Here is a 27,808-nt window from a genome sequence, read left to right as displayed (position 1 = left end):
AAACTACACGTCCTACCTTCTATGACGGTACTCGGGAGTTTGTTCCACTCATCCACAACTTCATTACCAAACCAGTGCTTTCCTCTATCCTTCCTGAATCTGATTTTTTTCCAGTTTAAAACCATTGCTGCGAGTCCTGTCTGTGTTAAATATTTTTAGCATGCTATTTACATCCCCTTTATTAATTCCTGTTTTTCATTCATATACCTCAGTCATATACCCCTAATTCTATGCCTTTCCAGAGAGTGCAGATTCAGGGCCTTCAGTCTATCCTCATAGGGAAGATTTCTGATACATGGGATCAACTTTGTCATCCTCCTTTGTATGTTTCTCAGTGCATTTATATCCATTCTGTATTATGGTGACCAGAACTGTGCAGCATAATCTAAATGAGGCCTAACCAAACATATATAGAGTTGAAGAACAACCTGAGGACTTCTATTATTTATACTTCTTGCTATGAAGCCAAGGATTCTGTTAGCTTTATTGTGAACACTTATGCACTGTTTTCTTGGTTTCAGATTACAGTGGACCCCCGGATAACGATATTTTTTCACTCCAGAAGTATGTTCAGGTGCCAGTACTGACCGAATTTGTTCCCATAAGGAATATTGTGAAGTAGATTAGTCCATTTCAGACCCCCAAACATACACGTACAAACGCACTTACATAAATACACTTACATAATTGGTTGCATTCGGAGGTGATCGTTATGCGGGGGTCCACTGTACTGCTAACCAGAACTCCTAAATCCTTTTTGCAATCCATAATATTAAGATCTACATTATTTAGTTTGTGTGGCATGGTTATTTTCCTGTCCAACATTTAGAACTTTGCATTTGTCTATATTAAACTGCATCTGCCACTTCTCCCACCACTGCATCAGTCTATTCAAATCATCCTGGAGTGCTTTAATGTCCTCATTAGAATGAATTGGACGGCCTATTTTGGTGTCATCAGCAAATTTGCTAATGTCACTATTTATTCCCTCATCTATATTGTTTATGTAGATTGTGAAGAACAAGGGGCCCAATACTGACCCGTGTGGAACACCGCTTGTGATGTGCCCCCATTCTGATTTCTCCCCATTTATGCAAACCCTCTGCTGCCTATTTGTCAACCATGCCTCTACCCAGGAAAAAATTTCTCCTCCTATTCCGTGTGCCGTAAGTTTCCTCAATAGTCTCTGATGTGGAACTCTATCAAAAGCCTTACAGAAGTCCATATACACAATATCATATTCATTACCATATTCTACCTCCTCAAATACCTTAGTGAAGAAAGTTAGTAAATTTGTAAGACAGGAATGCCTCTTTGTAAAACCGAGCTGAGATTCATTAATCAATTTATGCCTTTCAAGATGGCTATGAATTGCTTCGGCAATTATTGATTCCATAAATTTACCAACTATGGAAGTAAGGCTTATTGGTCTATAATTCGAAGCTAAGGACCCGTCACCTGCCTTGTAAATAGGTATTACATTTGCCATTTCCCACTTGTCTGGCACTGTGCCAGTTTGTAGTGATATATTGAAAAGATTAACCAAAGGTATGCTAAGTTCCTCTTTATATTCATCTAAAACCCTTACAAACAGTTCGTCAGGGCCTGGGGATTTGTTAGGTTTTAATTTCTCTATTTGTCTGAGGACCATGTCACCAGTTACCCTAAGTGTGCATAGTTTATTACTGTCCTGTTCTACATAATTAATTATTTTTGGAATTTCGCTAGTATCTTCCTGAGTAAAAACTAAGAGGAAGTAGGTATTGAAAAGTTCACACATTTCCTTATCACTGTCAGTGATCTGACCTGAGTTACTCTTAAGTGGTCTATCTTGTCCCTAATCTTACTTCTGTATACCTGAAAGAACCCTTTTGGGCTAGTCTTCGAATCCCTTGCGACTTTAGCCTCATAATCCCTTTTTGCATTTCTTATTCCTGTTTTTTTATTTCTCTTTAATTGAATATATTGATTTCTTAACTGCACTTTCCCTCTTTGGATACACCTATACCTATACCTATATACAGTGGTCCCTCAATTATCGTCCATAATCCGTTCCTGGAAGTGGGACTATTATCAAAATAGACGATTTTCGAATCAATTTTCCCCATAAGAAATAATGTAAATACAATTAATCCATTCCTGACACCCAGAAGTATTAAAACAAGAAAAATTTTTACATGAAATATAGATGTAGTACATAAACAATACAATGGGACATGATGAATGAAACATTAACAGCATAACACTTACCTTTATTGGCGATTCTCCTTAGTGTATGGAAGACTGGAGGAGGAGAGAGATTGGATTACTGTTTGGAAGGGGAATCCTCTTCCATCAGCATCTCAGGTACAAAGTGCTTTTCTGGGGTTACTTCTCTTCTCTGTTTCTTAATGCCACTAGGACCAGCTCGAGAGTCACTCTAGTCGTCTCGCAAAAAAACTGTCCAGAGAGCTCTGTTCTTGGCGTCTCTTTAAAACTTCCCTAAAATGGGCCAAGACTCTGTCACTGTACAAGTTGCTGATATGGCTTTGCAACATCCTTCTCAGGGTGATGTTCCTCCATAAATCTTTCCATCCTACCCCACATTTCAAAAATCTCCTTAATTTCTGAAGAAAGCACCTTCTTCCATCTCTTCCTCCTCCTCTGCAGCAAGATTCTGAGCTGCGATCTGTTGTTCTTCCTGCTGAAACTCTTGCTCCTTTCGTATTGTTCAATGATGTTTTTCTTAAATTCAATCGTATTTCTCACCTTCTTTACCAAAGGTTTGGCACCAGGAGCTTTCTTTGGAGCAATGGTAGCTTATTTAGCACTTGCAAGCACTAAAATGAATGGAATATTATGAAATATTTCGTATGAACATGTGAGGGGACCATCGCTCACTGGTAAACAATGGCACACTGGCTGGGAATGGCTCAGAGCCGTGAGTACGTGTCCAGGATGAAAGACGATTAGCGAGTTAACGGACCATTTGCGAGCCAATGTTTAGACTAAATAATGGGACTATTTCTGAAATGGACGACTTTCAGGCTGGACGATTATTGAGGGACCTCTGTACCTCTCTTTTGACTAATGAGATGTCTAATCTATTGTTTATCCATTTGGGATCATTTTCATTAGATCTAATTTCCCTTCTTGGGACAAAAGTTGTCTGGGCAGCCAGCACTATGCTCTGAAATGTGTCATATTGGCAACCAACTCTACCTACCTGACACATAGTAAGGATGTCCCAATTTAGCCCACCCAGGTAATTTCTCATACCCATGAAGTCAGCCAAGTGAAAATCTGAGACAGCGACTTGATTGCAGTTATCTGGGTAATTCCATGATTTATTGAAACTAAGTGATTTGTGATCACTTTCTCCTAGCTCATCACTAACCTCAAGATTATTAACTAGTGATTCTTTGTTGGCAAGAACCAGGTCAAGCAGATTGTTTCCTTTAGTTGGTTCTGTCACAAACTGTTTTAAAAAGCAAGTCTTGAACTGTATAAAGAAAGTCACTAGACTCAAGATTTCCTGTCACATTGTTTCAATCAATTTGTCTCAAGTTAAAATCTCCCATTAATACAACATTTTCATATCTAGATGCCTTGTGAATTTCGTCCCATTGCAGCCTACATCACTCCCTATCAAGGTTTGGGGGCCTACAAATCACACCCAGAATTAATTTTTCACAACCTTTGAGAAACTGTAGCCAAACAGATTCTGTATCCGATGTTTCTAATCTTACATTTTGTCTAACACAACAGTTTAAATTATCTCTTGACACACACTGTCACTCCACCACCCTTCCTGTTGACCCTATCAGTGTGGAATAGTTTATAACCCTGCATGTTGCATTCAGAAGGCATTTCTCTATCTTTCAAGTTGAACTAGGTCTCTGTTATAGCAATAATATCTATATTACCTGCACTTACAAGTAATCTTAGCTCATCTATCTTATTTCTTAGACTCCTACAATTTGTATAGTAAACCTTAAGGGAGCAAGTCTCTCGTTGCCCTCTACTATCTCTGTTTGTTGAGCAATTTCTTTGCCTTTACTAGCAACTTTATTTTGAATATTGTCTTTTAAACATATCCCTGAGGTATCCTGGCAATACCTGATGTTTTCAACCCTAACACTGCAGCCTGGTTGTTTCCTACAAACACCCATACCTCTATAATCTATCAGTTTAAATTCCTAGACAAGTCATCCAAGACCCCCTCAATTGAACTGGCTAATGCAACCACTCCAACCCCAGAGAGATGAACCCCATCCCTTGCATACATATCATGCTTGCCATGATATGTATGCAAGGAACAACTTTTATGGCAAACATGATATGTATGCAAGGGATGGGGTACATCTCTCTGGGGCAGGGGTGGTAGCACTTGCAGACTCGATTGAGAAGGCCATTGGTGAAATGCCTATGATTTTAAACTGATGAAAGATAGAGGTATGGGTGTGTGTGGGAAACAAGCAGGTTGCAACACTAGGGTTGGAAACAGTAAATGTATAAAAGGCATTCAGCATGAAGTTATAAATAAAGACAATAGATCAGGTCAGCAAACAAAGGGGGACAGCAGAGGGCAGCAAGGGACTAGCTCCCTTAAGGTTTACTATACTAATAGCAGGAGTGTAAGAAATAAGATAGATGAGCTAAGATTAATTACAAGTGCAGGAAACATAGATATTATTGCTATAACAGAGACCTGGCTCAATCTGAAAGATAGAGAGATGCCCTCTGAATGTCACATACAAGGCTATAAATTATTCCACACTGACAGGGTCAACAGGAAAGGTGGTGGAGTAGCGATGTATGTCAGAGACAATTTAAATTGTTGTGTTAGACAAGATATTAAATTAGAAGCATCAGCCACTGAATCTGTTTGGTTACAGCTTCTCGAGGGCCGAGAAAAACTAATTTTGGGTGTGATTTACAGGGCCCCAAATCTTGATAGGGAGTGCAGTAAACTTCTATGGGACGAAATTCGTAAGGCATCTACATACGAAAATGTTGTGCTAATGGGAGATTTCAACTATAGACAGATTGACTGGAGCAATTTGACAGGAAATTTAGAGTCAGGTGACTTTCTTGATACGATCCAGGATTGTTTTTTAAAACAGTTTGTGACAGAGCCTACTAGGGGAAATAACCTCCTTGACTTGGTTCTTGCCAGTAGGGAAACACTAATTAATAATCTTGAGGTTAATGATGAGCTTGGGGAAAGTGATCACAAATCACTCAGTTTTAATATATCATGGAATTCCCCTAATAATGGCAATCAAGTCTCCGTCCCTGACTTTCGCTTGGCTGATTTCATAGGACTGAAAAATTACTTAGGTGGGCTGAACTGGAATGACCTGACAAAGGGTCAGGTAGGTGGTGATGGTTGCCGATATGATGCTTTCCAGGGCATAGTTCTAGCTGCTCAGTCAAATTATGTTCCAAATAGGGAAATCAGATCAAACAAAAATGATCCTAAATGGATGAACAATAGATTAAAATATCTGATTGGTCAAAAGAGAGGCATATATAGGCAAATCAAAAGAGGAGAGGGGCAATTAAGAAATCGATATATTCAATTAAAGAGAGAAATAAAAAAGGGAATTAGAAAAGCAAAAAGAGATTATGAGGTTAAAGTTGCAAGAGAATCAAAGACTAACCCAAAAGGATTCTTTCAGGTATACAGAAGTAAGATCAGGGACAAGATAGGCCCACTCAAAAGTTCCTCGGGTCAGCTCACTGACAGTGATAAGGAAATGTGTAGAATTTTTAACACATACTTCCTCTCAGTTTTTACACAGGAGGATACCAGTGATATTCCAGTAATGATAAATTATGTAGAACAGGACGAGAATAAACTGTGCACGATTAGGGTCACGAGTGACATGGTCCTTAGGCAAATAGATAAATTAAAACCTAACAAATCCCCAGGCCCTGATGAACTGTATGCAAGGGTTCTAAAGGAATGTAAAGAGGAGCTTAGCACACCTTTGGCTAATCTTTTCAACATATCACTACAAACGGGCATGGTGCCAGATAAGTGGAAAATGGCAAATGTGATACCTATTTTCAAAACAGGTGACAGGTCCTTAGCTTCGAACTATAGACCAATAAGCCTAACCTCCATAGTGGGAAAATTTATGGAATCAATAATTGCCGAGGCAGTTCGTAGCCACCTTGAAAAGCATAAATTAATCAACGAATCTCAGCATGGTTTTACAAAGGGGCGTTCCTGCCTTACGAATTTATTAACTTTTTTCACTAAGGTATTTGAGGAGGTAGATCATGGTAATGAATATGATAGTGTATATGGACTTCAGTAAGGCTTTTGACAGGGTCCCACATCAGAGACTATTGAGGAAAATTAAAGCACATGGAATAGGAGGAGAAATTTTTTCCTGGATAGAGGCATGATTGACAAATAGGCAGCAGAGAGTTTGCATAAATGGGGAGAAATCAGAGTGGGGAAGCGTTACGAGCGGTGTTCCACAGGGGTCAGTGTTGGCCCCCCTGCTGTTCACAATCTACATAAAAGACATAGATGAGGGCATAAAGAGCGACATCGGCAAGTTTGCCGATGACACCAAAATAGGCCGTCGAATTCATTCTGACGAGGACATTCGAGCACTCCAGGAAGATTTGAATAGACTGATGCAGTGGTCGGAGAAGTGGCAGATGCAGTTTAATATAGACAAATGCAAAGTTCTAAATGTTGGACAGGACAATAACCATGCCACATATAAACTAAATAATGTAGATCTTAATATTACGGATTGCGAAAAAGATTTAGGAGTTCTGGTTAGCAGTAATCTGAAACCAAGACAACAGTGCATAAGTGTTCGCAATAAAGCTAATAGAATCCTTGGCTTCATATCAAGAAGCATAAATAATAGGAGTCCTCAGGTTGTTCTTCAACTCTATACATCCTTGGTTAGGCCTCATTTAGATTATGCTGCACAGTTTTGGTCACCGTATTACAGGATGGATATAAATTCTCTGGAAAATGTACAAAGGAGGATGACAAAGTTGATCCCATGTATCAGAAACCTTCCCTATGAGGATAGACTAAGGGCCCTGAATCTGCACTCTCTAGAAAGACGTAGAATTAGGGGGGATATGATTGAGGTGTATAAATGGAAGACAGGAATAAATAAAGGGGATGTAAATAGTGTGCTGAAAATATCTAGCCTAGACAGGACTCGCAGCAATGGTTTTAAGTTGGAAAAATTCAGATTCAGGAAGGATATAGGAAAGTACTGGTTTGGTAATAGAGTTGTGGATGAGTGGAACAAACTCCCAAGTACAGTCCTAGAGGCCAGAACGTTGTGTAGCTTTAAAAATAGGTTGGATAAATACATGAGTGGATGTGGGTGGGTGTGAGTTGGACCTGATAGCTTGTGCTACCAGGTCGGGTGCCGTGTTCCTCCCTTAAGTCAATGTGACCTGACCTGACTAGGTTGGGTGCATTGGCTTAAGCCGGTAGGAGACTTGGACCTGCCTCGCATGGGCCAGTAGGCCTTCTGCAGTGTTCCTTCGTTCTTATGTTCTTAATGAATGAGATTGCAAGTGCCTTGCAGTACCTGTCTAGCCAGCAATTTGTACCAATTGCCCTAGACATCCATTCATTGCCCACTCCCCTTCCAGGCAAGATGCTACATATGATTGGGATCCTTCCCTTAGAAATGACAACTTCTATGGCTGACTTGTACTTATCCAGCAGCTCCTGTCTCCTGCCCTTCCTGACGTCATTTCCACCAGCACTGAGACAGATAATGGGTTTGTTCCCATTACCTGACATAATATTATCCAACCTGCTGACTATGTCACCAACACCAACTCCTGGGAGGCACATCCTCTGTCTGACCTTCCTCTGTTACAAAAAGCACAGTCCATATATCTTACCTGAAAATCTCCTACAATTAGAATATTCTTACCTTGATTAGCAGGGAAGTCAGTGGTACCTTTAACCTCACTAACCACTGAAGACCACTCGTCCTGGAGAACAGAGAATCGATTTCCTATCTTCAAATATAACTAGCTAAAGGGGTATTTGTAAAATAATATGCAATACAATGAGAGATTAATTTTATTGAAAATATTTACTCACACATCATGAAGAGTGTGCAATATAGTACATCATGGTTTGCTTTGTATCTATTATCATACAGTACTAACTAAATGTGACATATGAAGAACTTATTCCATATAGCTGGAATGTCACTATCTCCTCCATGTGGGGAAAATTTTTAAATCCACCCTTAACATTTTCACCCAGCTACATGCCCACTATCTTCCACAACTTTGAGCTAAGTAAATCTGTATAAATACTGAAGGCCACAAAGAACTGGTAGGCACATTAAGCAAAAGAAAAATTTTCTTTACATTATAACAATATGCTAAATTACATTTTATACCACCTATTTATATGACAGATTTTGACAATACTTCCTGAGCTACAAGTAGAGTATATTCCAAACATATTCAGCTATTACAAATATTTAAACAAATCTACTTGATCCATCGGATTGAAAGAACTTACTTCACCAATGTACAACAAGCATATAACTTCGGCTTTTAAAGCCATATTTAAGTGTAATACTCGTGTATATATATGCACGAAGGCAGAAGCAGGGTTTCCATTTTTCTATGCATTTATGGTTACTTAAAGGAAATTCTTGTGAATCATTCTGAGAGAAGTAATGACAAATAAGATGCCCTAATTGACTTATTTTTATATTTAAAACCTTTAAAATTGGCCTGTAATGTTTGCAATGTCTCTAAGACAATGTAATACAGACATTTAAAACCCTGCTTGTTTAAAGAACATTTTTTGTTTACATGCACATTTGTCTAAGTTTGTCATTATGCATAAATGTTTATAATTAGGCTCTTTAGCTCATTTTAATTTAAATTAAAAGCTTACTACACTTGGACTAGCCATGGTTTCCTTAAGACGTACAAAATGTAATACAAATAACAATTTAATTATGGTTTGTAATGTATGTAATCTGCATATATTACAGGTTAGGGTGTTAAACTGCTCAATACCAAACTTTTTGTATTTGCTAGTGGGTTGCCTTTGTAATAGATGGCATTATACACAAGAATTTGAAATCTTGGTTAGGATGAAGTTTCAACATAAGTCTAATTAGCATTTAAAAAATTAGTCACAATACTGTGGCTTGAAAAATTAACAACCAACCCACAAATTGCAAGTGAAACTAGACCATTTTGGTTCATCCTGGGATGAAACATCCAGTTTGTAGGCTAGATATAAATTAGTATTTTTAGGTGAACACTGATTTACAGGAGAAAGCTTATGCATATTTTACATATTAGGAACACAATATATTAAAGCACTGATATAAATATTCAAAGTACAGTTAGGTTATAGCTTTAAGTGATAATTCTTTTTAACAACTAGTTTACAGCAATGAAAAACTTGACATGCAATATATGTTGTATAAAAATGCAGAAGCAAGTGAAACTTGAACATCCTATTTCCACAACCGAGGAACTTTTCCAGTGCCTTAATACACTGCCTAACTAATCTGAAAATATTCCTTGGGAGTCAGGGCTTTATCACTTTTTGATTTTTGTATGTTAAACACTTCTGGGCTAGTTTTAAAAGATTTATATAAAAAAATTAATTTAACTTCAGTTGTAACAACAGGATTGATTTCAAAAAAAAAAAAAAAATAAAAAAAATAAACAGAATTACTGTTTCCTGTGTTGTAAGTCAAATAATCTTGGTAGCAGTTTACATATGTTAACTAAGGTACTTACAGTTTACTACCTATATAAAAGTTATTTACACACTTGTAGGTCAAAATATTTTGCCATCATGTTCTTTAAGTGCATATATTAATGTGCAAATATCACTGACCAAGACAGTAAAACAGATTCTAAAGATCTTTCATAGAAACTGAAAAATTTTTGTAAAGATTTTTTTTTTAGCACAACTCTGTTTACAACTCCATGTGTCTTAATTCTCGACAGCTGATAATGTTTTAAGTTCTAAATTACAGAATATTCAAATCTGAAGATGGCAGCAAAGACAAAAATCCTTAAGGAAGATCACTAACTACTGAATATCACAGTTCAGTTCTTAAGGTTAACATTGTTAGTAATAAAATTATATATATATAGTATATACTGTGTATATATATATATATATATATATATATATATATATATATATATATATATATATATATATATATATATATATATATATATATTATATATATTATATATATTATATATATATTAATTATATATATATATATATTAATTATATATATATATATATTAATTATATATATATATATATATATTAATTATATATATATATATATATATTAATTATATATATATATATATATTAATTTTATATATATATATTAATTTTATATATATATATATTATATATATATATTAATTATATATATATATATATTAATTTTATATATATATATATATATATATATATATATATATATATATATATATATATATATATATATATATATATATATATATATATATATATTATATATATATACCACTATGCTTATAACTCACAGAACAAGTGAAATTGCTGACAAACATTTATCTCAATGTGAGAGGTTATCCATTACCTAGTTTTTATAATTACAAGAGCAGAACATTTATGGTTTCTCACCTGCAGTGATTGTTTTTAATTTTCCATTGGCTATGAACTTACTCTCTCCTCTTGGATCCATTGTTCTGCCATTATTTGTTGAGAAAGCTTTATTATGTAGTATCCACTTAACACAATTTTTTTTTCCTCTTTTGGTAGTTGTGAGCTCATGTTCTCCCAGATGGTGCTAAGAAATCAACTTTTTCTCATATCCTTTCATGCTCATTTACAATATGCAAAAAGGGCATTCTCAAGGTTTTAATTTTTTGTAAAATGTCTTTGGATTTTTCAGTCATATCCACTTCTTTTTAATACTGGCACCTTTTACAGGAGGTTCCTTGATTAATGCTGGTGAAGGGCTCTGAGTACACAGACCCAACCTCCCTTCCTTGAATTGAACCTGATTGCCTCTCATTTCCCCCAAACACTGTATGACCCCTCCAATCAGCAAAAAGACAAAACAAGCAAGCTAATATAATTATAGTGTATAAAGAGACTTTAATTTTAAGATTTTCATGCAGATTCTGAGGATAATATGTATAAATTAGTGAGTTGTGCTAAGTATATACAGGCAAGCCCTACTTTACGGTGCTTCGCTTTCTGATGTTCCAATAATGCAGCGGTTTGCAATTGTACCCATTTTTCATTTATTCAGATTTCCTACAATATATTCACCATTCACTATAAGCTAAGGATGAAAATATTTTAAGTTATGAGATGGAGATCTTTAGCTCAAGATCTTTCACATTTCACATATCTGCATCATCAGGCACTTTGTAACCTTTCTTCTGTGGAAACTTCCCCTCAATTTGTTTCTGCTCTTGCAACATTGCATAGCTCCTGATGATGCACAGAAATGCTTGAAAGATATTGATCTGAAGATTATATATATATATATATATATATATATATATATATATATATATATATATATATATATATATATATATATTTTATGTATGTATGTATTGTACCCACGAATGAATGGTATTGATCAATAACAACACTGCAACTAGCCAAGGAGTTGAACCCATGCTGCTTTGGCCCGGCTCATGGTGAGCAAAAACTCATGCCGCTTTAGTCCATGGGACAACACAATCCTTATTAAGAATGGTGCATCCAGCCAAGCTAATGTTGTACCTGCCATCCAAGAACATACGGTGGTGTGAATGGCTCTATGCTAATTTCAGTCTACTCTGGTGTACTAGCCCAACAAGCAGTGTATATATTATTGTAACCCAGTGTAGGGTTGGAGGGAGGGGGTAAAGAAGGTTTTGTGGGTGAGGGGCTTGGACTTCCAGCAAGCATGTGTAAGCATGTTAGATAGGAGTGAATGGAGACGAATGGTATTTGGGACCTGACTGGCTGTTGGAGAGTGAGCAGGGTAATATTTAGTGAAGGGATTCAGGGAAACTGGTTATTTTTATATAGCCGGACTTGAATACTGGAAATGGGAAGTACAATGCCTGCACTTTAAAGGAGGGGTTTTGGATATTGGCAGTTTGGAGGGATATGTTGTGTATCTTTATACATATATGCTTCTAAACTGTTGTGTTCTGAGCACCTCTGCAAAAACAGTGATTATGTATGAATGAGGTGAAAGTGTTGAATGATGATGAAATTATTTTTTATTTTCTTTTTGGGGATTTTCTTTCTTTTTGGGTCACCCTGCCTTGGTGGGAGACAGCCAACTTGCGATGAGGTGACAGCCAACTGCAATGAGGTGACAGTCAGTGCCTGCACAAGCTATAGTGAAGTCATCAACATCAAACAATGACAAAATATTGGATGGAAGAATAGAGGCCAGATCATTTATAGCAAGGAGAAAAAGTGTTGTGCTCAGAACACACCCCTGGGGGACACCTTCAGCTTGGACAAAGTCTGGGGAGAGCATATTATTAACCTGAACATGGAAATGTCTTTCAGTTAAGAAGTTCTTAAGGAAAAATGGTACATTGCTTGGAAGCCTAAGGAGTGGGCCTGGGCCAAGATATTATACCTCCAAGTTGTGTCAAATGCCTTCTCAAGGTAAAAAATATGGAGATAACTGAGTGGTTATTGGTAAAAGCATTACGGACTTACATATCTAAGCATAGTAAGGGGTCAGTGGTAGAACAGCCCTTACGAAAGCCATATTGACTAGTGGAGAGACTGTTGTGTGTCTCTCAATACAACATCAAACGTCTATTTACCAGACATTCCATCATTTTGCAAACTGCACTGGTAAAAGCAATGGGATGATAGTGGGAGGTATCATGTTCCGTAGTACCCGGTTTGTGGAAAGGGAGACCAATGGCAGATTTCCAGAGCTGGGGAAGAATTCCCTGTGACCAAATAAGTTTAAAGAGTTATAAGAGGACTGCAAGGGCTGACATATGTAAATGCTGTAGCATACAAATATGCATGCCATCAGGCCCAGCTGCCGATGATCAGCAAGCTGAGAATGTTGCCTCCAGTTCCAAAAGTGTAAAAGGCACATTATAAGATTCTTCTCCAATAGAAGAAACGTTTAAGGGCTCTAACTCTCTGGCAGACTTTGAGGAATGAAATGAGGGGCATAGATGAAGCCCCTGAGAGATATGAACAAGATGATTACCAATTTTGGAGGCAACGTCATGAAGGTTTGCGATATCAACACCAGGAACCTAAAGAACAGGAGCCGGGTCAGGAGAGTATTTACCACTCAGTTTCCGTACTTTTTTCCAGATTGCACTCAGAGGAAGCCAAAGTGACTGTAGAAACACAATCCTACCAGCAAGTGCGTTTAGCGTCATGGATGACATGGCGAGTGACCACTCTCTTCTGCTTAAAATCAAGGAATCTCTCTGGTTCTATTGCACTGGTACCTGCCCCATGCAGCGCATTTCAAATGTACTGCCCGAGCACAAGCAGGAGACCACCAAGGCACACACTTTTGAGAATGCCTGCCCGAGGTTTGGGGTATAGAATGTGAAGCTGCGGTTAAAACTGAGGTCGAGAAGAGGTGTAAAAACTCATTAATGGAGGACAAAGAATGAACCTTACGATGCGAGTAAATGAACCTTAGATGCGAGTAAAGGTCCCAGTTTGCTCAGTCAAATTGCCAGTGTGGGCTACAAGGAGGTGGTGAATACGAAAGAGAAGTAAGGATGATTGGAAAATGATCGCTGTCATGCAAGTCCAGGAGGACAGACCAGGTGAAGTCTAGTACAGCTGAGGAAGAGCAGACAGAGATCGACGCAAGAAAGAGAATGAGTATGAGGATCAAAATGGGTGGGAGTACCTGTATTTAAAACATGGAGGGGAAGAGAAGTAAGAAAAGCCTCCAACTGAATGCCACAGGAGTCAGTGAGACCTCCCCCCCCCCCCACCCAGAGGAAATGGTGGGCATTAATATCACCAAGTAACAGAAGTGGCAGCAGTAAGAAACCAGAAATTCAACATCTGGGATAGATAATGCCTGAGAAGGAGAGAGATACAAAGAACAGATTGTATACCACTTATTCAAGTGGATACGGATTGCAGTGTAATGCAGCAAAATATGAACAAAGACATGATGGTATGGAATACTGGTGCATATAAGAAGGGCACTTTCATTAAAGGTTCCATCAGAAAAACGATCCAATGAATATAATAAATCACAGGCAGAGATGGGATGGATAATATGGGTTCTTGTAAACAAACACAAATGGGGGAAACTGGGAGAGCAACACCTGAAGCTCACCCCAGTTACCTCTGAGGCTGCAGATATTCCACTGTAAATAACCCATAACTTGTGAAGAGAAAGATGCAAGAAATCTGAAAGTCGAGGTATCTATGGATTGGTAGGGTCAGAAAGGTCTGTGTGTGGAGGTAGCGGAAAACTTTTAAGCAGCGAAGGATTGGGACGCTGCGAAGAAAGGAGTTGTGCAGATGGAGAAGAGTGAAGAGGAGGAACAGGAGGTGGATTAGTATCCATCAATGGTCTAGTCTCCACAACATATTCTGAGATAGCTTCAAGTGTTTCAGAGGACAAGGACATTGTATATGGTACAATATTGGAGATGGAAGAAGGAGGGTGTGTAAAGATCAGGGTGATGATGGACTGTACCAGAGTAGGGTGGGCGGACGAAAGGGTAAAGGGAACTGGAGAAGCAGCTTGGGAGGGGACAGGAGAGGAAGCAATGGAGAGGGCAGAAGAGGAAGAAACTTGGGAGGGGACAGGGGAAGAAGGTACTGTACGAGTAGGAGGAGGAGGAACCTCCACACTTGTAACAAAACCAAGTTAGAGGTGAAGAACCGGGTACAGAGACTGGGAAGGAAAATGTGCAGGTTGCAGAAGGGAAGGAGGGGTTAAGAGAGTTTAACAATGGGGATGCTTTGGACTTTGGAGAAGCAGAGGGATGATGGGCAGTAGGTGTTGTATGAGGTCTTGTAGACACAGAAACTTGTGAGTGAGAAGAGGAAGTGGTGAGAACAGAATGAGGTGTCAAGGTAGGGACCTCTGAGTCCAGGACAGCAAAAGAATTAGAGACAGGGGTGACTATGGAAGGGGTGACCACAGAGGAGGCTGCGGAAGTTGGGACCCCAGAGGTGGGGGGACGTTTAGTAACTCGACAATAAGAAATACTGGGAAGTCTCTCTTGGAGACGTAGATGAGAGACTGCCATAGTATATGGGAGGCCTTTTGCCTCTTTGAGACAACGGATTTCTCACTCATTTAAGTAAACTTGGCAACAGTGGGAGCAAGATGGGTGAGCCTCATGACAATTAAGGCAAGAGGGAGGTAGACTACAAGATGTATTGGTATGGTCATTGGCACCACAAACTGGGCATTTGGCCATGGACCTGCAATATTTTGCTGGATGACCAAAACACCAGTAATTTCTACACTGTTGAGGTGTAGGGATCACCTTTCAAACTTGTAAATGGTGTCCCGCAATATAAACAGAGAATGGAAGCTCACGGCAGTCAAAAGTTAAGTGAGCTACATTGTAAAGCTATTGTCTCTGCCTGCGGGCAGGGAGGCCATAAGTGTCTACTTTGAGGACTGGGAGGTCTTGAGTTCAAGCTGTTCCAGAATGTCATTGCCGCATGTCTGGAAAATCTGTTGGACATTGGTATGGAGTAGAATGACAGTACCACTATAAGAATTGAGGGAATGCTTTTCAATAATTACAGGAATAGCATCGATAGTTGTAAGGAAAGAAAGATTGTGAGCTTGACCAGCATTCTGGATAGTGATGATGCATGCACCACTCTTGAGAGCATGAAAAGATACATCTCTACCAACATGGCTTAGGAGCGCCTTGCCAATACCATGGTCAGAAAGATAGGCAGTAGAGGAAGTCAGTCGTAGAGTAAAAAACTTAGTTCATTGTTTATTTTGATGTGGCGGTCTTTTCTGAGTAGAATGAGAAGGAAGCAAAGAAGTATCATCCGGTAATGATCTTAGGCATTTAGGTGTGGGACCAGAGTTGGTCTGACGTGGGATGGATGGGCGATCCGAAAATTGCCACACCATAGAGGGAGAAGCCGGAAGCATAAACAAAGAAGAGCAGAGGTCAGACGTATCAAAGGAGTCAGTTGGAACCCCGGTACCTGAAGCAGGTGACAAAATAGCACCAGCAAGAGGTACAGGGGCATTAGAAATGTCCGAAGAATGGTCAAATAACGAGGCAGGGTCAGAAAAGGGTGCAGTATCAGGAAGGGGCCTTGTAGGCGGGGGGGAGGTTCATGGATTTGAGACTCCATGGGGGGGAACGTAAAGGAATAGCTCCTAGGATGCCAAAAAAAAAAAAAAAAAAGGCTGTAAATCTCCCTCTGTGCCCAAGAGGACCTCAGCACCGCAAGTAATGCAGATGCATCATGAAACCCGTGCCATACCCTACCCTTCATGCGAGTAAACCAGCAATCCGAGATAGCAACTTCACATCTGCCGAGCTACCTCGGTGGACAAAAGAGAGGGCGGCCATACACCCGCCACAAAGCATGCCTCCTTCACCCACCGCCTCCCAAAATCCGACAGGCAGCCTCCGGAGATACACCTGTCACCCGAAAGACAACCAAAGCCACCCCCTGGGAGACCAGAGGGGGATCGGGACACCTCCAGGTGATCCAGATTCCACGACAAACTACACCACCGCCAAGGACCTCAGCAGAATGGGATGGACCCTGGTACCCTTCCCGCTACCTAGGAACTGGACTGCCTGTGGGAAGAATCCCAAAGGCTGAAAATTGGAAGGGAATAGGGAAAGGATGGGGGAGGAGGAGGAGGAGGAAAGGAAAAAGGGGGGGATGGGGAGGATGGAATAGGGAAGGGAGGACTGGGGGGTAATTAGGTTCGGTCTGAGGAAGGAGACCAAAAGGTCTAATTCCTAAGGCCAAGAGCCTCTTCACCGTGCCAAGGAGCCCCCCTTGAAGAAGATAATTTTGAAAAAAATATCGTAGATGGATTAATGAAAATGTGTATATTAACGTAATATATGACATTTAATGTGCCTCAGAGTGATTATTATTGAGTACAGTGGAACCTCGACTTACGAGTTTAATCCATTCCGTGACCTAGCTTGTAACTCAATTTGCTCGTAGTATATCAAATCAATTTTCCTCATTTAAATTAATTGAAATGCCATTAATCCGTTCCAGTAGAATTCCTGTTCTCTACAGCTTATTTATCTATCATAATTCATCTAATATGACATAATAAATAATATAATTAACACAGAAACATGATATATACTCTAGAATGAATAAAATAGGCCATAATATGGCGTGTGATGGTGGCAGAGGCAGTGGCAGCAGCATCTGCCATTTCCTGTCCCTGTGACTATAGTATCTTCCCATGCTCTTATTTATTTATTTTGTCTTTGCAAACAGTACATTGAGATTTTGTATTTACAATAGTGGGTTGCAATGCAAAGAGAGCCTCTATTATGCCTAGGCATTATGGGCCAACTGAACATTATTGGCTTACAGAATACTTAACACTAAGGAGTATATCATAGTTGTACAGTAGGACAGTAATTATTTCATAGTTGTACAGTAGATTATTAATTATAATTGAATCAAAATTTTTATAAGACAAGAGATATATTCATATATTCAAAAATACTTTTTGTGAAATCAATGATTCAATTATATTCCTGTCAAACAATGGATAAAAGGTTCAAAGTAATTGTTGAAGTCATGATGTGGGAGTACATAAGTATTCAGCGTTTAGTCTAGGGTGATTAAGTGGCTTTTGAGAAGAGTCTTAAATTGATTTTCAGACTGGGTTACTTTAATATCTTCTGGTAATGAATTCCATATTTTGGGGCCCTTTATGTGCATAGTTTTTACACAGTGTGATATGGACACGAGGTATATCAAAAAGAGATCTGTGTCTTGTGTTGTGGTCGTGTGTCCTGTTTAAGTTGGTGAGGAGAAGTTTGAGTGGAGGGTTTATATTTGTGTGTATTGTTCTGTGTATGTAGTAGGCACATGAATAAGTATGGATGTTCTTAATGGTGAGCAGATTCAGACTTTTGAAAATTGGTGGAGTATGCTGGCGGGAGTGGGAATTTGTTATCATTCTTATTGCTGCCTCTTGCTGGGTTATTAGGGATTTTAGGTGATTGGATGTTGTTAATCCCCATGCATATGTAAGATAAGGGTATATGAGTGAATGGTACAGTGCCAGGAGAGCTGATTGTGGAATGTAGTACCTTATCTTTGATAGTATGCCTACAGTCTTGGAGATTTTCTTGGTGATTTGTTGTATGTGTGTCTGGAACTTAAGGCTACTGTCAAGGTGGATACCTAGGAATTTTCCCTCAGTGAGTCTTGTGACTGATGATCCGTTTAGCGTTATGCTAATTGGATCATTTGCAGCTTTGTTTCCAAACTGAATGAAATAGGTTTTATCAGTGTTAAGGGTAAGTTTGTTAGTCATCATCCAGGCAGATAAGAGAAAATGGAGTGTTTGTGAGGCTAACTGCAGTAGATCACTAGTTTCCTAAGGAAAACACTGAAACAATGTGGTGTATGATGTCACTGGCCCTATAAACCTCCAACAACATTGGAGGAGTTAGTTTCGTTTTGTCCTTTTTCTATTACTTAATCGCTTAACTTACTTGCTACACTCTTAATGCTACACTTTATTGCTGAACTTAACTGATACAATCTGTTTTATTTTATCACATATCGTAGATGTACTACACTGGTATTACCTGGCTAAGTCCACAACTCATACACCTTGTTTATGTTTATCTATGATTTCATGCTTTAATTCAATAGACAACCTCTTCTTCTTCTCAGCACTGTCTTTTACACTTATTTTCTTAGGACCCATGGCTAGAAAAAAGAAATTTGGCCAGATTACTGTAAAAAAATGCAAATAAGCACGAGAGAAATCCTCCCACAGCGAGGTAAACATGTGCACTGCCTACTGGATGTTTTGGCATTCGTGAGACACCTAGTGGCAGCATTCTGAAGTACTACTTATTATTATTACGTATAATAAGAGGAGCTTCAGAACACCATTATTTGGAGCAGCCACCATTTACCTTGCTGTGGGAGCATTTCTTTCGTGTTTGCTTGCATTTTGTGCAGTTATTTTGCCAAATTTCTTTTTTCTAACCATGGGTCCTAAGAAAGTTAGTGTAAAGGACAGTGCTGAGAAGACAGAGGATGATTTCCATGGAATTAAAGCATGAAATCATAGATAAACAAGAGAAGTGTGCAGGTTGTGGGATGAGGGGGAAGCTGGCTCGTATCTCGGATGTTGCCTGGTAACTCAGAGCAAAAAATAGACCGATCGACAGCTCGTATCTTGAAAAATTTGTATGTTGGGACGCTCGTAAGTCGAGGTTCCACTGTATTATTATTATTATTATTATTATTAATATGGCATCTTCAAGATTAATAAGACACTTAGTAATTTCAATGTGTACCTGCATGCCAGCACAGTGTGTAAGTTTACTTAGGTACAGGTACATACAAGTATAATTATCAGAGTAGTATAGTATATAAAATATGAAATAACCTTAAAACACTTGAAATTCTGGAAAGTCTCCAAACATAATGGAGAGACATGGTGCTCACGGAGAATGTAAACAAACTGGGTGGGGCGCAGTGACCGTATTAGAAAAACAAGGGAAGCCGTATAGCGAGTTTTAGTCATAATTTAAGATGTCCGTATTAGCGGAACACCGTAAAGCAAAACGCCATAAAGTGGGGCCCTCTCTTCACTTTGCAATGTACGTTCTCGTTTACTGATGACTCGGACTTACAACGGGCTCTCTGACTAGTATGCATACCTGATGCATATTAGAGTTGATTTCTTCTACAATATACAGTACACTACTGTATAAACATTTAAAAAGATACTAAAAATATTATAAATGGTGCAAGGGTGACATTAAAGCAATATCAAAGATAATTGGAATAAACCCACTACCATTATAGCATGCTCCTCGTTTAGCGACGAATTCATTTACCGATGCTGTACTAGGAACGGAACTCCATTGTTAAGTGAGGAGAGGCTGTATATATGTATATATGCATTTTGTAAGAGGCTACTAAAATGCTGGGGGCAAGGGGCTAGTAACTCCTCCTCCTGTATACATTTCTGAATTAAGAAGAGAAACTTTCATTTTTCTTTCTTGATCACCCTGCCTCAGTGGTATACAGTCAGTTCGTTGAAAAAATATACAAGTGTGTGTGTGTACTCGCCTAATTGTACTCACCTAATTGTGGTTGCAGGGGTCGAGACACAGCTCCTGGCCCCGCCTCTTCACTGATCGCTACTAAGTCCTCACTCTCTCTGCTTCCAGAGCTTTGTCATACCTCGTCTTAAAACTTTCACCATATATATATATATATATATATATATATATATATATATATATATATATATATATATATATATATATATATATATATATATATATATATATATATATATATTGTGTGTGTGCGTGTATTATATTATATTAGTATCATATATGTATTTGAGTAGAGAGAGCTTTGTCATGATTAATGCTCTGGCATTCATTTAACTTTATCAGACTATGGCCTGTAGAAAAAATCTACAGCAATCTTCAAAATCCTGTCTTTCATGGGTCAAGAGTCTCACTTTTTTTTTTTTGCCAATATGAAAACTCTGTAGACTGAAAATCAAACTAGTGAATACATATAAAGATATTAAAAAACAATTAATACAGTTCTCACCACAAATTGTCCCCAGCCATAAAAATATTTGCAGCAGAACCTCAAATAATGTGAGGGTTGTGTTCCTGCAATCAACCCCATGTAATTTTGCACTATGTAATGTGAATATACATGAAAAAGTTAGGGTTAGTGTAATGGAAACTCAAGGATAGCCAAACATTCTTTTAAATTTCTTATTTTGTTAAAAAAAAAAAAATGCAGTTTTTGATACATTATAGATGTCATTACTAGCTGATCTAGGAACTTATTTTATGTGCCCAAAACCTAAATAAAATTTTAAATTTACTTAAGTATGGTGTGTGGAGGAAGCTGGTGTTTATAGTATACCATCTGTTCATTCCAGAACAAATGGGCAACAGTTCCTTCTGGAGCAAATTGAGAGGGCTATTTTATTGCCAGTGACTATTACGAATTTCATACACAATCTTGAGATTGAGACACTGGAGCCACACAGTGGCTTCATCAGTCCAATACAAAGTAGAAATGGGTAAGGAGAGGAGGAGTTTGAGGTAAAGACAGTGATTATGTGCGAATGGTGGTGAAAGCGTTAAATGATGATGAAAGTTTTTCTTTCTTTTCGGGTCGCCCTGCCTCAGTAGGAGACAGCCAACTTGCTAAAAAATATATATACATATATATATATATATGCATATATATTTTTTTTTTTTTCTCAACAAGTTGGTAGTCTCCCACCGAGGCAGGGTGACCCAAAAAAGAAAGAAAATCCCCAAAAAGAAAATACTTTAATCATCATTCAACACTTTCACCACACTCACACATTATCACTGCTTTTGCAGAGGTGCTCAGAATACAACAGTTTAGAAGCATATATGTATAAAGATACACAACATATCCCTCCAAACTGCCAATATCCCAAACCCCTCCTTTAAAGTGCAGGCATTGTACTTCCCATTTCCAGGACTCAAGTCCGACTATATGAAAATAACCGGTTTCCCTGAATCCCTTCACTAAATATTACCCTGCTCACACTCCAACAGATCGTCAGGTCCCAAGTATCATTCGTCTCCATTCACTCCTATCTAACATGCTCATGCACGCTTGCTGGAAGTCCAAGCCCCTCGCCCACAAAACCTCCTTTACCCCCTCTTTCCAACCCTTTCGAGGATGACCCCTACCCCTCTTTCCTTCCCCTATAGATTTATATGCTTTCCATGTCATTCTACTTTGATCCATTCTCTCTAAAGGACCAAACCACCTCAACAACCCCTCTTCTGCCCTCTGACTAATGCTTTTATTAACTCCACACCTTCTCCTAATTTCCACACTGTGAATTTTCTGCATAATATTTACACCACACATTGCCCTTAGACAGGACATCTCCACTGCCTCCAACCGTCTCCTCGCTGCTGCATTTACCACCCAAGCTTCACATCCATATAAGAGTGTTGGTACTACTATACTTTCATACATTCCCTTCTTTGCCTCCATAGATAACGTTTTTTGACTCCACATATACCTCAACGCACCACTCACCTTTTTTCCCTCATCAATTCTATGATTAACCTCATCCTTCATAAATCCATCCGACGACATGTCAACTCCCAAGTATCTGAAAACATTCACTTCTTCCATACTCCTCCTCCCCAATTTGATATCCAATTTTTCTGTATCTAAATCATTTGATACCCTCATCACCTTACTCTTTTCTATGTTCACTTTCAACTTTCTACCTTTACACACATTCTGAAACTCATCCACTAACCTTTGCAATTTTTCTTTAGAAACTCCCATAAGCACAGTATCATCAGCAAAAAGTAACTGTGTCAATTCCCATTTTGAATTTGATTCCCCATAATTTAATCCCACCCCTCTCCCGAACACCCTAGCATTTACTTCTTTTACAACCCCATCTATAAATATATTAAACAACCATAGTGACATTACACATCCCTGTCTAAGACCTACTTTTACTGGGAAGTATTCTCCCTCTCTTCTACATACCCTAACCTGAGCCTCACTATCCTCATAAAAGCTCTTTACAGCATTTAGTAACTTGCCACCTATTCCATAAACTTGCAACATCTGCCACATTGCTCCTCTATCCACTCTATCATATGCCTTTTCTAAATCCATTAATGCAATAAAAACTTCCCTACCTTTATCTAAATACTGTTCACATATATGCTTCAATGTAAACACTTGATCTACACATCCCCTACCCACTCTGAAGCCTCCTTGCTCATCCGCAATTCTACATTCTGTCTTACCTCTAATTCTTTCAATTATAACTCTACTGTATACTTTTCCTGGTATACTCTGTAAACTTATTCCTCTATAATTTTTACAATCTCTTTTGTCCCCTTTCCCTTTATATAAAGGGACTATACATGCTCTCCGCCAATCCCTAGGTACCTTCCCCTCTTTCATACATTTTTATATATATATATATATATGCAAAACAACCACTCTGAAAGAATAGAGAAATTCCAAGCGCTTTCGTGACTACTCACATTATCAAGGAACTATGAAAGAGAAGCATCCATGGAAGCTATATAAGGGGTCCGGCCAGCACCTCGCTATCAGATCCCACAACGGTTAAACACGTGACGCGCGGCGAGCCAACTTGGATAGGTCCTTTGCAAAACTCACCCCCAAGCTATTCTACCCAAGAAAATTAAAAAATTATTTGTCCAGTGTATTATTAAATTCTTCCCAAATTCTATTAATTATAAATGGATCTAATTTATATAAACCAAAGGAAATATTCATATTATTGTCAAAACTGCTTTTTATGAAACAAGATTCAATTATATTCCTGTCGACCATGGACTTGCTTGATACTACTTTCTCAACTGTTTGAAAATCAATTGGATGGTTAAAATCTCTTACATGAATAAATAGAGCATTGGAATCTTGTCCAGTTCTAATGCTATATTTATGTTGTTTTAATCTTAGTTCAAGATTTTTACCAGTTTGACCGTAATAAACTTTATCGCAAATTTTACTAGGAATCTTATAGACACATCCATCAGCATTTTGGGGGGAATTCTTTATCAAAAGTTTTTTTACTGTATCAAGATTTTTGAATACAACTTTAATATTAAAAGTCTTAAGAAGAGAAGGCATATCAACCAAGTTTTCATGGTAAGGGAGAACCAACATATTTTTAGTTGAATAAGGCTGGTTGCCCCTTTTTGGATTATAAAAAGTGTTTCTAGCAACTTTAAAAGATTTATCAATTACATTTCTTGGGTATTTTAAATCATTACCTATTTCATAAATTTTGGATATTTCCTCATCTATGAACTCAGGACTACAAATTCATAAAGCTCTCAAAAACATTGATGAGAAAACAGACAATTTGACTCCATCTTGATGCGAGGAATAATAGTGGACATAGGAACAGTTATTTATAGGTTTTCTGTAAATTTTAAATTTGAATTCATTAATACCCTTAATAATTAAAACATCTAGGAAAGGCAATGAGTTATTTTCTTCAAACTCAACAGTAAAGTTTATAGAATGGGCTAAGCTATTTAATTTTCCAAGAAAATGGTGTATATCTACATTTTTGGGCATAAGACACAAAATATCATCAACATATCTGAACCATTTAGCTCTATTAGGGAGGATTGTGTTAAGCAACCTTGTTTCAAAAAATTCCATGTATAGGTTACTAAGAACAGGTGAAAGAGGATTTCCCATTGCCATACCAAACTTCTGAGTGTAAAACTTATCATTAAATACAAATTTTGCATCAACAATGCAAAGTTTAATAAGTTTAATGATAGTAGGAACTGGCAATGGTAAATCATAGTTAACGAGTTCTTCAGATAAGAAACTTAATAAATCAACAAGAGGAACTTTCGTAAACAAGGAAGTAACATCAAAACTAACCATGTTAAAATCATTTAAGTCAGTCAAGGAGCTTAATTTATCAACCAAGTCTATGTTGTTTTTAACATTAAAGTTAGAAATTTTGCCAACAATAGGGCACAAAATATCAACAAGCCATTTGGATAATTTATATGAAACTGATCCTATGGAGCTAATAATAGGTCTGACTGGATTCCCTGGTTTGTGTGTTTTTATTAGTCCATACATGTAAGGTAAAGATGGATTAGTAGAAGTAAATTGTTTGACTAATTCATCTTTGCCTTTCAGTAGAAGTTTTATTGTTTTATTGAAATTGCTGTTAACGGTTTCTAGGGGATTTTTCCTAAGTTTAGAATAGGTTTCAGTATCATCTAAGAGATTATTCATTTTTTCTTGGTAATCATTTTCTTTCATAATTACTATTGCATTTATTTTGTCTGCTTTAGTAAGGCGCAAATTTTTATTGTTATTAAGTGTATCATAAGACTTAAAGAATCTTAGAGGGCAATTGGGAATGTTTGGTTTTAACATAGAGCTATATACCATTCCTTTACTAATATTAATTTCAGATATGTTGATGATATTTTGTGTCTTATGCCCAAAAATGTAGATATACACCATTTTCTTGGAAAATTAAATAGCTTAGCCCATTCTATAAACTTTACTGTTGAGTTTGAAGAAAATAACTCATTGCCTTTCCTAGATGTTTTAATTATTAAGGGTATTAATGAATTCAAATTTAAAATTTACAGAAAACCTACAAATAACTGTTCCTATGTCCACTATTATTCCTCGCATCAAAATAGAGTCAAATTGTCTGTTTTCTCATCAATGTTTTTGAGAGCTTTACGAATTTGTAGTCCTGAGTTCATAGATGAGGAAATATCCAAAATTTATGAAATAGGTAATGATTTAAAATACCCAAGAAATGTAATTGATAAATCTTTTAAAGTTGCTAGAAACACTTTTTATAATCCAAAAAGGGGCAACCAGCCTTATTCAACTAAAAATATGTTGGTTCTCCCTTACCATGAAAACTTGGTTGATATGCCTTCTCTTCTTAAGACTTTTAATATTAAAGTTGTATTCAAAAATCTTGATACAGTAAAAAAACTTTTGATAAAGAATTCCCCCCAAAATGCTGATGGATGTGTCTATAAGATTCCTTGTAAAATTTGCGATAAAGTTTATTACGGTCAAACTGGTAAAAATCTCGAACTAAGATTAAAACAACATAAATATAGCATTAAAACTGGACAAGATTCCAATGCTCTATTTATTCATGTAAGAGATTTTAACCATCCAATTGATTTTCAAAAAGTTGAGAAAGTAGTATCAAGCAAGTCCATGGTCGACAGGAATATAATTGAATCTTGTTTCATAAAAAGCAGTTTTGACAATAATATGAATATTTCCTTTGGTTTATATAAATTAGATCCATTTATAATTAATAGAATTTGGGAAGAATTTAATAATACACTGGACAAATAATTTTTAAATTTTCTTGGGTAGAATAGCTTGGGGGTGAGTTTTGCAAAGGACCTATCCAAGTTGGCTCGCCGCGCGTCACGTGTTTAACCGTTGTGGGATCTGATAGTGAGGTGCTGGCCGGACCCCTTATATAGCTTCCATGGATGCTTCTCTTTCATAGTTCCTTGATAATGTGAGTAGTCACGAAAGCGCTTGGAATTTCTCTATTCTTTCAGAGTGGTTGTTTTGCATATTTTGAAATCACCTGTTTACTGTGATCTTATTGCATATATATATATATATATATATATATATATATATATATATATATATATATATATATATATATATATATATATGTATATGTATACCATCTTTTAGGAGTGAAGAAGAGCAGAATGTAAGTGTGGTGGAGGTACGTGAGGCATTACGTAGAATGAAAAGGGGTAAAGCAGCTGGAACTGATGGGATCATGACAGAAATGTTAAAAGCAGGGGGGGGGATATAGTGTTGGAGTGGTTGGTACTTTTGTTTAATAAATGTATGAAAGAGGGGAAGGTACCTAGGGATTGGCGGAGAGCATGTATAGTCCCTTTATATAAAGGGAAAGGGGACAAAAGAGATTGTAAAAATTATAGAGGAATAAGTTTACTGAGTATACCAGGAAAAGTATACGGTAGAGTTATAATTGAAAGAATTAGAGGTAAGACAGAATGTAGAATTGCGGATGAGCAAGGAGGCTTCAGAGTGGGTAGGGGATGTGTAGACCAAGTGTTTACATTGAAGCATATATGCGAACAGTATTTAGATAAAGGTAGGGAAGTTTTTATTGCATTTATGGATTTAGAAAAGGCATATGATAGAGTGGATAGAGGAGCAATGTGGCAGATGTTGCAAGTTTATGGAATAGGTGGTAAGTTACTAAATGCTGTAAAGAGCTTTTATGAGGATAGTGAGGCTCAGGTTAGGGTGTGTAGAAGAGAGGGAGAATACTTCCCGGTAAAAGTAGGTCTTAGACAGGGATGTGTAATGTCACCATCGTTGTTTAATATATTTATAGATGGGGTTGTAAAAGAAGTAAATGCTAGGGTGTTCGGGAGAGGGGTGGGATTAAATTATGGGGAATCAAATTCAAAATGGGAATTGACAGTTACTTTTTGCTGATGATACTGTGCTTATGGGAGATTCTAAAGAAAAATTGCAAAGGTTAGTGGATGAGTTTGAGAATGTGTGTAAAGGTAGAAAGTTGAAAGTGAACATAGAAAAGAGTAAGGTGATGAGGGTATCAAATGATTTAGATACAGAAAAATTGGATATCAAATTGGGGAGGAGGAGTATGGAAGAAGTGAATGTTTTCAGATACTTGGGAGTTGATGTGTCGGCGGATGGATTTATGAAGGATGAGGTTAATCATAGAATTGATGAGGGAAAAAAGGTGAGTGGTGCGTTGAGGTATATGTGGAGTCAAAAAACGTTGTTTATGGAGGCAAAGAAGGGAATGTATGAAAGTATAGTAGTACCAACACTCTTATATGGATGTGAAGCTTGGGTGGTAAATGCAGCAGCGAGAAGACGGTTGGAGGCAGTGGAGATGTCCTGTCTAAGGGCAATGTGTGGTGTAAATATTATGCAGAAAATTCGGAGTGTGGAAATTAGGAGAAGGTGTGGAGTTAATAAAAGCAT

At 37.6% G+C, this 27,808-nt stretch overlaps 1 long non-coding RNA gene across 5 annotated transcripts in view; it reads left to right on the top strand.

Moving 5' to 3' along the window:
- Window positions 1–27,808, top strand: part of LOC138852722 (uncharacterized) — a 177,115-nt gene that overhangs the window by 52,314 nt on the left and 96,993 nt on the right. The window lies entirely within an intron of this gene.

This window comes from Cherax quadricarinatus, chromosome 15 (assembly GCF_038502225.1).
Source record: "Cherax quadricarinatus isolate ZL_2023a chromosome 15, ASM3850222v1, whole genome shotgun sequence".
Classification (NCBI taxonomy): domain Eukaryota; kingdom Metazoa; phylum Arthropoda; class Malacostraca; order Decapoda; family Parastacidae; genus Cherax; species Cherax quadricarinatus.
Note: the sequence above shows the minus strand (reverse complement) of the source record. Positions and strands in the feature narration are given on the sequence as shown.